The sequence below is a fragment of the Carya illinoinensis genome, chromosome 2 (assembly GCF_018687715.1).
Source record: "Carya illinoinensis cultivar Pawnee chromosome 2, C.illinoinensisPawnee_v1, whole genome shotgun sequence".
NCBI classification, from domain to species: Eukaryota; Viridiplantae; Streptophyta; class Magnoliopsida; order Fagales; family Juglandaceae; genus Carya; species Carya illinoinensis.
Genome location: NC_056753.1, coordinates 10730322 through 10741783, shown reverse-complemented (window position 1 = coordinate 10741783; position 11462 = coordinate 10730322).

The window sequence follows — 11462 nt, the reverse complement described above, 5'->3', positions numbered from 1 at the left end:
AGTACCACCACGCATGTGACACCTAACGAGCGATGCCCAGTTCCGTGCCCCGCACGTTCGTAGCCAAGCATCCTCTAGCCCTCACCAGCGAAGGGCCACGGAGTTGGTGCGTAGAGCGATGCCCGGTTCCGCGCCCGGCGCATTCGTAGCCAAGCAACCCCTAGCCCCCGCTCCTGTCGTCTAGCGACAACTCAGGGGACATCACTCAGTTTATTCCGCTCCCGAGTGACCAGAGGAGGTCCACCAGGATAATACCTCATCCCGGCTTGGGGTCGTGATACACACGCACCCGTAAGACCACTTACGCCAATACACAGGCTTTTCACACTTAAACAAAAACACACGTGCATGCACCATGTAATGCCATATCAATGCACAAAAATAACCAACCAACATAAAACAATAAAATAAGCAACTCCGTCCTCCATCCATCTGACCCCCGAACTCCTCGGACTCAGTCCGGAATCAACCAACCAGCAGATAAAATAAATTGAATGAGCAATATATATTTAAATTTGAAAATAGGGTTTGGAAAATACTTACAGTGCTATATGGCAATTTTAGAAAACACGAGGCGTTGCAAACGGCGGCGAAAAAGCAACGTCACAGTGAAAATTCACTGTGGCCGTGGGTTATGAAAAACCCACTTTTGAACGGGGACAAACTAGGGCTTGGGATTGATAGGGAATGGTCTAGGGATGGTTGTGAAGCTATTGGAAGTGGTGGTTGGCCGTGGGTGGCGGCGAAATCGCCGGAAAGAGGCCGGATTTCCCAAAATGGAAAGCTAGCTTGTAGGAGCTGTTCCGGTGGTCGTTGGAGGCCGGAAATAGGTGGGTTAGGACGGTAAGGGACCGGTGATGAAGTGGTGAAGAAATGGTGGCCGGAGGTGGAGTGACGACGGCGGATCGGAGCCAAAGCCGTGCGGGCTTTAAGGAGGATTTCCGGCCAAACGGCCGGCCGGTTGGGGGTGAGTTTCGGTGGGGAGGTGCACCGCAGGGAGACGAAGCGAACGGGACTGGCGGTGAGCCGCACGGTGGCCGGACGGCGGTAAACCGGGGGTGAGAAGCTTCCGACGTGAGGGAGAGAGAAGAGAGAGAGAGAGACCGGGGGGGCTCGAGCGGGAAGGAAGAGAGGAAAAAGAAAAGAAAGAAAAAAAAGAAAAAGAAAGGAAAAAGAAAGAAGGAAAAAGAGAAAAAGGAAAAAGAAAAGGAAGAAGGGAAAGAGATGCAGGGAAAAGACGAGGTCTAATCCTCAGTCCGGGAAAAACAACATTAAACCGCCGCGAAGATATTAAAAACCACAAAACAACTAAAAGAAATAAAACACAACATCAATTAAATAAATAAAAAAAAACAATTTTAAAACGCAAATAAATAACTAAAATATTAATTAAAATAAAAACAACTATTTCAGCGAAAATACACTCAAAAGCGGGTCATTACAAGACCAATGCTTTAAAAAGGTAAATTTTCACCTTTGTACAAAAGATCCTGATGAGACCATAGAATACCTCAATGAGCTTGCTGAAAAAGCTTACATTTGGACTGAGCCTAGTGCTACTGAGAGCACAAATAGGTCACAACCTATAGGAAACCTAAATGGTAGTGGAATTTACCATCTCAGGGAAGAGGATAACCTAAAGGCTAAGGTTAAGATGCTCACTAGCGAGTTAGATGTTTTAAAGACTAAGAACTTAAAGCCAACACACTTGGATAATCATGCAGAGTCTTTTGGACCATGTGTGGCGGAGTAGATCATCTTGCCCAAGAGTGTCTCACATTTGCTGAGATGAGAGAGATGTATGAGGAACAATGCAGTGCCTTAGGTATGTACATGAAGCCTGTTGCACCTTTCTCTGATACCTACAATCCTGGGTGGCGTAATGACCCTAATTTTAGTTGAAAATCTGAAAACCAGTAGCCTGTACAACCCCCTAGATCATATCATGCACCTTCATCTTCTAGGAGCCCCTTAGAAGATACTTTACATGCTTTTATTGAGGCACATAGTAAAACTAATCAAAAGTTTGAATATTTGATTATGTAGGTTGTTGAAGAAAATAAAGAGATAAAGAGTCATATATCCAAGATAATGAGCTCCTTGAGTGTGAATGAGCGTGGAAAATTTCCTTCTCAAGATCAATCCACACCCCAAGGTCAACATATGGCACAAAAAAATTTGACAGAGGTCAATGCCATTGTGACAAGAAGTGGTAAGTCCTTACACATCCCAACAACTGATAAGCCAGAGGATGTTGAAGAGGAACAAAGCAATGACAGTACCAAGTTCCCCAAGGAAGCCGAGGTAATCAAGAGTCCAGTTAAGGTACCATTTCCTCGCTTTAAAATCTAGTATGTGAACTTTGGATTCTAGTAATGAAATCTTGGAGAACCTTAGGCAGGTTCAGGTAAAGATTAACTTTCCTCTTTTGCATGTTATTAAACAAGTTCTCACTTATGCAAAAGTTTTTAAAGATTTTTGTACAGTTAAGAGGAAGCACCATGTTAAGAAGACAACATTTCTAACAGAGCAAGTTAGTGCTCTAATTGAGTAGTGAATTCCTCCTAAGTATAAGGATCCTAGTTGTCCAATGATTGCATGTAGTATTGGAAATCATGAGTTTGGACAAACCTTGATAGATTTAAGAGCTAGTGTTAATTTGATGCCTTATTCCATTTATTTGTAGCTTGGTTTGGGTGAAATTAAGCCTACTTCTGTTGTGCTTCAGTTGGCTAATTGTTCAATTAAGAAACCGAAAGGGATAGTTGAGGATGTTTTGATCCAAATTGACAAGTTTTATTATCCTGTTGATTTCTTAATTTTGGACACTCAATCAGTTGTTGAGTCTAACTCGAAGGTTCCTCTCATATTAGGTAGACATTTCCTTGTTACGGCTAATGTGCTTATAAATTGCAGGAATGAGTTAATGAAGCTATCTTTTGAAAACATGACCATGGAGGTCAACATTTTCCATATTGAGAAATAGCCAACAGAGACGAGTGCCACCAAACATACATGATTGATGCACTAATAGACAAGGGAGTTTACACAATCATGATTTTGATCCCCTTGAATATTCCCTTGTGAATTCTGAGTTTGATACTATTAGTGATTCATTTGATGTTATTGATATTGATGTTATTTTTTATGAAACTCAAAATTGTGGCACACAGGCTTGGCAATAGAAATTTGAGCAGTTGCCTAAGAAAGGTGGAAAACAGATTCCTGGAAGTATGAAAGCACCAACAGTTAAATTGAAACATTTGCCTAAGTCTAAAGTCCATAAGGTTAAAATGAAAACGTTTCTTGATAAAAATATTCTTAGGAAGAGATTTGAACCTAATGATCGAATATACTTATATGATTTTGGATTTCATAAGCACTAAGGAAAACTTCGTTTTTGGTGGACTGACCCATTTGTAGTGAAAAATATTTTTGAAAACGGGGTGGTAGAAATAGAAAATCTTAAGGATGGTCAGATTTTTAAAGTAAATGGTCAACGCCTTAAAGTATTAATTGATAGGCAAGTTTCAAAAATGGAAGACATTCCACTTGTGGATCCAGTCTATCAACCTTGACCACACCACACAGGTATGTTTTTCTTTATTTATTTTGTTTTGCTTTGTTTTATTTTTATTTTCTCTTATTTTCTTTCTTTTTCTTTTTGTTTGCTATTGTTAGTAGGTTAGTTTCATTCTATCAGTTCAGGTTACCATCTTTGGTGCTTAGCGAGCTACCCAAGTCACTCATCAGGTATATTCTACCATTTTCAGTTACTCACCATTCAATTTTGATTCTTAAATATTTAGGACAATGTTTTATTTAAGTTGGGGGGTGGTGTTGCAAATTCAATATTTAAAATGCTTATTGGAACTCTGTGGCATATTTTCATCTGTCAATTTTTTTTTAATTTGCATCACATGTGCATCATTTTCACATGTGTACTCATTCTCATTCATATCCATCTTCGTGAATTCACCAAACCCACCATAATCATTTTTGCTAAAGCATTCACAGAACCCTTAGTGCACTCATCCAAGTTTTGTGGTAAGATGGTGGTTCGACACATGTAGTTAGAGAACTCTTTTGCTTAAATATTCATGTGAGTTTGGAGAGGATTGAGAGCATACAAATGTAATAAATTGTGATAAGCGTTTATTGATCTGTTGAATTGGGCACTTACTTTTAAAATATCATTACCTGGTTTGTGGTAAGATGGTGGATATACTAGGGATATGACGAAGGTCAACTTAGGATTAATGTTTGAGCCTTTCAAGTTAACCATTTCCATCATAAACTCCTAGTAGCCAACTTTGAGCCAACAAACACATGTAGTCTTTTCTTTTCATATGCCTATATCATCCATACCTCTCCACATTAGAATATAATCTATAGATTAATATTTCTACCAATTTTACTTCCAAGTGTGTACTGGGTGTGGAATTTGTATTTTCTTTCTTTTATTTTACCATTTTCAATTAAAAAAGAGAAGAAGAAGAAGAAAAGAGAGAGAGAGAGAGAAGAGTACAAGTTGCAAAGTGTTCAATTGAGTGAGCTCTAAAAGAAAAAAAAAAGGTTGGTAGAAATGGAAAGAATATCAAAGTGACATGTGTTTGTCCATCAAATTGTTGAAAAAAAAAGAGAAGAGGAAAAAGAAGGAAAATCATTATTATTTGATGACCTGAAAAGTTGGAGAGTATATCAAGTGAGAAGTGTGGTCTATTGAGATATTATTAAATTCTATTTGTATGTACTTGGAAGTTTTTTAATCCCTGTTCATCCTTTTTGCATATAGCCTCGAACCCAAACCACGTTACAACCTTTTATGTTGACCGTTCTGATCTTAAATAAGCTATTCGAAAGACTGGTGAAAGTCTCATTTGTTAGTGTTCCTATCATAAGATCAATATTTGCTTATTGCTTGTACATAATTGCCTAATTTTTCATGAGAGTGTGTGTACACCCATTATCGACTCCATAGAGAGAGCCCTTACATGAAACACTACTATTATACCCGTGAGTAATGGAGTTGAACATTTTGCTTGAGACGTTCTTGATGTTGCATGTGTCAAGGTTAGTGGTAAGATGGTTATGGCTTGAAGAACACACACACACTCTTTGAATTGCTATAGGTGGATTGATCTTGATGGGTTATTAGATTTTTTGGATTGTTTTGATATGTGAATCTGTAAAGTATGACTTGATGGCCTTTATGTGTGATTTTCTTTGGTCTCTTTCATTATTTTGGACATGAAAATTAGTAGGGACTAGCAATGAGTAAGTTGGGGGGTGTGATGAGTGTGCAAAAGTCTACTCTAAATACCTTATTATTGGATTAAAATGTTAAAATGTAAATAGAAATCATAAGAATTAATATGTATTCTTGAATTGAGGTTCTATTTATATTGGGATACTCCTAAGCAGGTTTTTTATGTTTAATTTCAGAGTTTATAAAAGAGCAAGTCAAAGCCCAGTCAAATTCAAAGGAGCAGCTTCATGAGATTTGAGATCAATTTGGATCAAGAAAAAAAAGAAAAAAAATCACAAAAGGAAATTGCAAGAAGTCCAAATCCGAAATTTGCTAGGAGACAGTCTGGACATAATTTATTGTTTTGACCATAACCTTTTCATCACATACCGGATTGATACGATTCTTGATTCATTAGAAAGCTATCTTAAAGATCTATAACGTTGTCTCTAATAAGGATTTCTAAATTTAAATTTCTGAAGGGCGTACATGACTGCCAAAATGAGTCTTAAAATTTAGGCGATTTGTTTATGCAGAAATTAAGAAGACATTAGGGTTTCTTTCCTACCTTATATAAGCATATCATTAGCACGAAATAGGGGGGAGGAGAGGCACAAGAGGCAAATTTGAAGAGAGAAGAAAATCACTTTCATGGTCACCGTTCGCTTCAGTTTTCTCTGAAAGTTTTTGTTGTCCATTATATTTATAGGTAAATAAATTCTCAAGTAGGGCTATGGATAAACTTGCACTTTAGATGATATTTTTAATTTATATATTTGATTTTCAATTACTAAAACTCTTTTGTTTTATCATTTTCAATTCATCGTTGATTTTTTTTATCCGAATAATCATATAATTTATTCTGTTTATAGATTCAGTCATACTTTTTCTATTGAATGGATTAGTTCTTTGATTATGTTTGGATCAATTATATATCTATATTGATTTAGTTTCTTCTTGCAATATTGCTCCTTGAATATATTGTCGTCGTTGGATTTTCTCAACAGGGATAGTAATTTACGTATTTTAAAAGTAGTAAATGATTTTTCAAAGGGTTATATTTGATTTAGTTTTGGTTTATAAATCTATACATTCCGATTGGAAATTTCGGGAATTGAGTTCCTAATTGAATTATCCAATGAATTAAGAATAATTAAAATACCACATTTGTGCAAGGGATTCCCGATGCTCTACTGTTTGTCAAATTTGAGTACTTTTTCCTTTAATCACTTTGCTTCACTTTAATTTACAGTTAAAATTAATCTTTGTTCTTCATTACTTATTTAATATTTTTTTATAGTTTCCTTATTCCTTTTGCTATTATTTTAATTTGTCTCCCTGTGGAATCGACACCCAAAAACTGTGCTACAACTACCGCGTTATTCTTTGGGCGTAATCAAAACATCACTTTGAATCTCTTCGACAACACCTCACTTTGTCGCTTATTAATAATTGCCAACAATTTAGCTCGACAGGCCCCTGAAAAACTTTCCATATCATCATTTACCACCAGATTCTTACTACCAACAGATTTCCACATTTTCTTAGCAACATCACCACGTTCCTCCATTTGTGTTCCGTCCACTGGCCCTTGTTTCACTGGCTTTTTACCACGCTTGCAGTTTCTCGCCTGGTACCCTTGCTTACGACATTGATCAAAATGTTGAGGAACCGATTCATAGATAACCTCTTGAAAATGGCTGTTAGCAAGCCCCAGAGATCCCAACCAAAAAGAATGTCTCAATGGCTTAGAAACGTCCACTTCAACACATATCCTAGCAACCTCTGGACCAGAAACACAAGTTGTAGCATTATCTCATTTCAAAAATCTACCAAAACCCCCACCAATACTTCTCAGCATCGAAACATGAAAGAAATTCAGCAGAAGGCCAAAAAGCATCAACCACACGGGAACAACAAGGGAATCCTCCTCTTCAACAAAATCTAGTGTCTAGTGGAAAATCCAATACGGAAAACCTACAATATTAGCGTTTCCCCTAGCCATGACCCCAACAAAATCCTCTTCATTAGTGATCCGAACCAGAACATTACGAGGATTACAAAGTCCCACAACCGGCATCATCTTCAATCCCCATCTGTTTTTTATGTACCCATGCAGATGATCCAGAGATGGCCTTCGATGCAGAAATTTCAAGACCACAAAAAATCAAAAGGGCTTAGCCAATTGTTTGATTTCCGCTTTTGAGAACAAGAAAAACATTTTCCCTTCACAAAATCGAGGTTCCTTCAAACGAATATCTACCTTAGGTAAAATCTGAGGTCTCCCCACCACAAGATCCACAAAAGACTTTCCTCTTGAAGACCCCGAATGACCGTCTAAAGTGCCCACCATCATCATCGGCAGATTTTGAATAGAACCCGATGCAGAACCACCATGCCCCACCATCGGAGCAGAAGGCCCGGTGGCAGGGGCCATAGCGATACCCAAAAATTGCGACCTAATTCCCCCCTAAGCCGAGAGAAAATATTTTAAGTGCCACGTCAGTAAGCCAACCAAACATATGTTAGTAAGGCAACCAAACATACTTGTGTTTGAATATTGGTAAACTTGAGGAGTTCATGAATCAAGACCAAGCTTCAAGGAAGCAGAAACCTGATCACAGCTCTTCCATATCCCCTTTTATTACACTCGAGTGTAGATTTTGTGACTAAAATTCTATGTGCAGTCACTTTTGTATATTATTTGCACACTCCACTAATATAGTTGGCTACATCATTTTTTTAATATAAAATAACTGCTTTAGTCAATTATATCAGTGAAGTGCGCAAAGAGTATGCAAAAATAATTATATGTAGTGAAAAATTTGAGGTCGAAAGAAGTTATAAAGAGAGAGAGTTTGACTTCTCTCTAGAAAAATCTACAAAAAATTGACCTAACTTGATGTCTTTTAGATGTTTTCCATTCAAAGTATGGAAAAAGCCAATTTGTTGTTATCCAAAGTCCAACAGTTGACACGCACCCTGCAGTAGGGTTCCTAAGGCGCCAATCTTTCAGACGGCAAAAGATTTGAGTCAAAAGAAGTGACGCACGAACCACATGCACGGGTCAAAGCTTGCCTGTGACATCCACGCACCATCGCTTTGGTGTTTCTGCTGCTGCCACTTGCAGCATTCCTAGGGACAACAACTTCGTCTTCTTCAAACCTAACTATCTATCATGCTCCTAGGGTGGCGCGTGTCCCTCACGTGCCACCTTTGCCGCTTTGTTTGAGTTTCATTTTCCTCCAAGGTTGAAAATGTGGATCTATAGTTTGAAAATTGTATTCTGTTATTTTCCCATGTATTTTTAATTTATGTTATGGGTTTGTTTAGGAAAAAAAAAAAAAACACATTATCTCTTGGACTATGTTCATAGAGTGTGTCGTCTACTCTGTCTTAGATAGAGTATGAGCTTATTTTAAGATAGAGTGATGTTGTTTCTCAAATGTTTGGTCCGTAAGAGTTAAAGTATGGATAAGACCATGGTAATCATAAAAGAATTTGTGTATTGGTGAGCTATTAACGTTAAATTTGGCTTGTACTTTGTATGTTTGGTCAAAATTGTAATATCCCGTTTATGGTGAATGAAGTTTACTTTACATTAAAAAAAAAGGTGGTTGTATGTAGTAGAACTCATCAAGCATCTATCTTAACAAAGCAACTCGATAGGAAAATTCATGTTAGAATTTTAGGAGACAATATTCTAGATCAATTTTTCCCCTAATTCATAGAAGTAGATTGTAGGTTAAATGTTTTGGAATTTTTTAGAAATTCATTGACTACACAAAGATGACATTCATTTTTTATGTAAACCAATCTTTCTTATTTAAAAAAAAAAAAAAAAAAAAGGCATGGTATCTCTAGATTTCATTAATTGCTCTCACTTTTGATGGAAGAATGCCTTGTTACAAAATAAGGGCATTAAAAATAAATCCCAAATGAAGCTTGTGAAATATCGTAGAGGACTAGTCATACATGTGCGTGCTATGCAAGAAATGAAACTTGAAGAAAAACTCCCTGAAAAAATATAAGATCCTTTAATGTCTAAAGTTTGGAAGACCAGCTTTATTAGTTAGAAAAACACCATAAAGATGCATTAGAAGTCAAGAGGCTGATGACAAGGAAGACCGGCTTTATTAGTTAGAAAAACACCATAAAGATGCTTTGGAATAGAGGCTGATGAGAAGGAAGACCAGCTTTATTAGTAGAAAAACACCATAAAGATGCTTCGGAAGTCAAGAGGCTGATGACAAGGAAGACCGGCTTTATTAGCTGGAAAAACACCATAAAGATGCTTTGGAAGTAGAGGCTGATGAGAAGGAAGACCAGGTTTATTAGTAGAAAAACACCATAAAGATGCTTTGGAAGTCAAGAGGCTGATGAGAAGGAGGCATTGCAGCCATTTGCACCAAAGTTTGCAAGTCGATCCATTTCCTTCCTGAAATTAATGCTTGCAAAGTCTCAAAGTCTATAGAGGTAATTAAAAAAAGAATATCATGGTAAAGTTAAAAAAACTGCATGGAGGTTGGCTTTTGTGGCTAAAGCAATGAACAACTAACAATGAATTTGTCTTTCATAATTGGGTCTTCATGAACACCTAATTGACAGCACAATAGCAAACGGACATGTAAGGTTAAAAGATCAGAAAAGACATTGGTCTCACAACCCAGTGAGCAAGAAAACCCGGGAATAAATTGGCCTTAATGATAACACCACCACAGCCAGCAGGCCTTAGGTTGGTTGCTTTTGAAGTGCTATTAATGTTTAGCTTTCATCTTGCCAGATGGGGCAAATAACCATCGAAGCATCAATGGAGATTTGGCCTTCACCAATATGTTTTGGGAAAGCTTTGGAAGGCTTTAAAAGAGAGTTAACCTCTAAAGGGCCGGCTCTTCCATTGGGCAAGTTAGGCAATTGCCTAAGGCCCCTAGTGGAAGAAGTCCCAGAAAAATATAATTTAAATATAATCTTTTAAAAAGAAAAAAATACCTAATTAAAAAGATTAATTAACTCAATGAGAGAACATAAAAAATATTAAATAGATACTATGTCATTATTAATTTTTAAAAGTATCCCACATAATAATTATTTCAAATACTCTCATTCTAAGAATACACTTCTCTTTTGTCATTAGTAATTTAATATATAATATAAAAATTATAAATAGAAAAATTTAATTTTTGAGAGTTCATAAAAGTTTTTGTATAATCCTTTGAAGAGGTAAGGACCTACCTTTTTCCAAATGTATAGGTTGTTTAAAAAATTTTATTGACAATAATGTTTAGAATTACTTTTCAGGCTTGTTTGGATATTAAGAATATCTCAAAATATCTGTGAACAATAGTGAAATAGTTTGAGTTAAAATATTTTATTGGATTTTGTGAAATGAAAGAGAAAAAGTTGAATTTGAAAATAGTTGAGAATACCTAAGAAGAGTTATGTTCCTTAAGCGGCCCCAAGAGACAAGATTTGATAAAATCCTCTCTAAACCAAAATTTTCTAATAAAGTTAGTTATCAATTGAAAGTGTGGTATAAAATCTTAATCAGTAATTTTACATTGCAAAATTACAAGTGTTATTTTTATATAAAAATGTAATGTAAAAATAAAAATAAATTTATTTAATTTTATCTTTTAAAATTAAAAAAAAATAAAAAATAAAAAATAAAACAAAGCCTCATTCAAAATTTTAGCCTTAGGCCCCAAGACATATTGAGCCGATCCTGCAGCTCTAGCAACCACTTGAGCACTATTCCGAGCTAAACGTAGTTCCTAAAGGATGAAGGGGTTAGCTGAGCAAGCAGATGCTCTTGAAGAAAAGACAACCAAGTAAGCAACTTTTGCATGTCCCTCCAACCTAGTGCCAAACAGTAGAAAATTCCAAAAATTAGAGCAAAATGAGACCAAACTGAGATAGCAAAAGAGCATGAACTGGAAAAATTTAAACCAGACTCCTCTGCAGATGTACGTTTACTACACTTAGAAGCCAAAGCTATATATGCCACAAGATTGGATTTTGAGATCTAAAGGAAGACCTCCATGCCACAGTTTCTAAATAAACACAGATTTTGAGCAGTAAGTATGAAGAAGTCCAAAAGGATTTGGAAAAGGAAAAACTAGAGAATGAGCTCTCAATTGTAACGTCTCGTCCCACTATTGTAAAAAATAATGACAATTTTTAACTAGGAGAATCGGGATGCTACTTACCTTTAAAA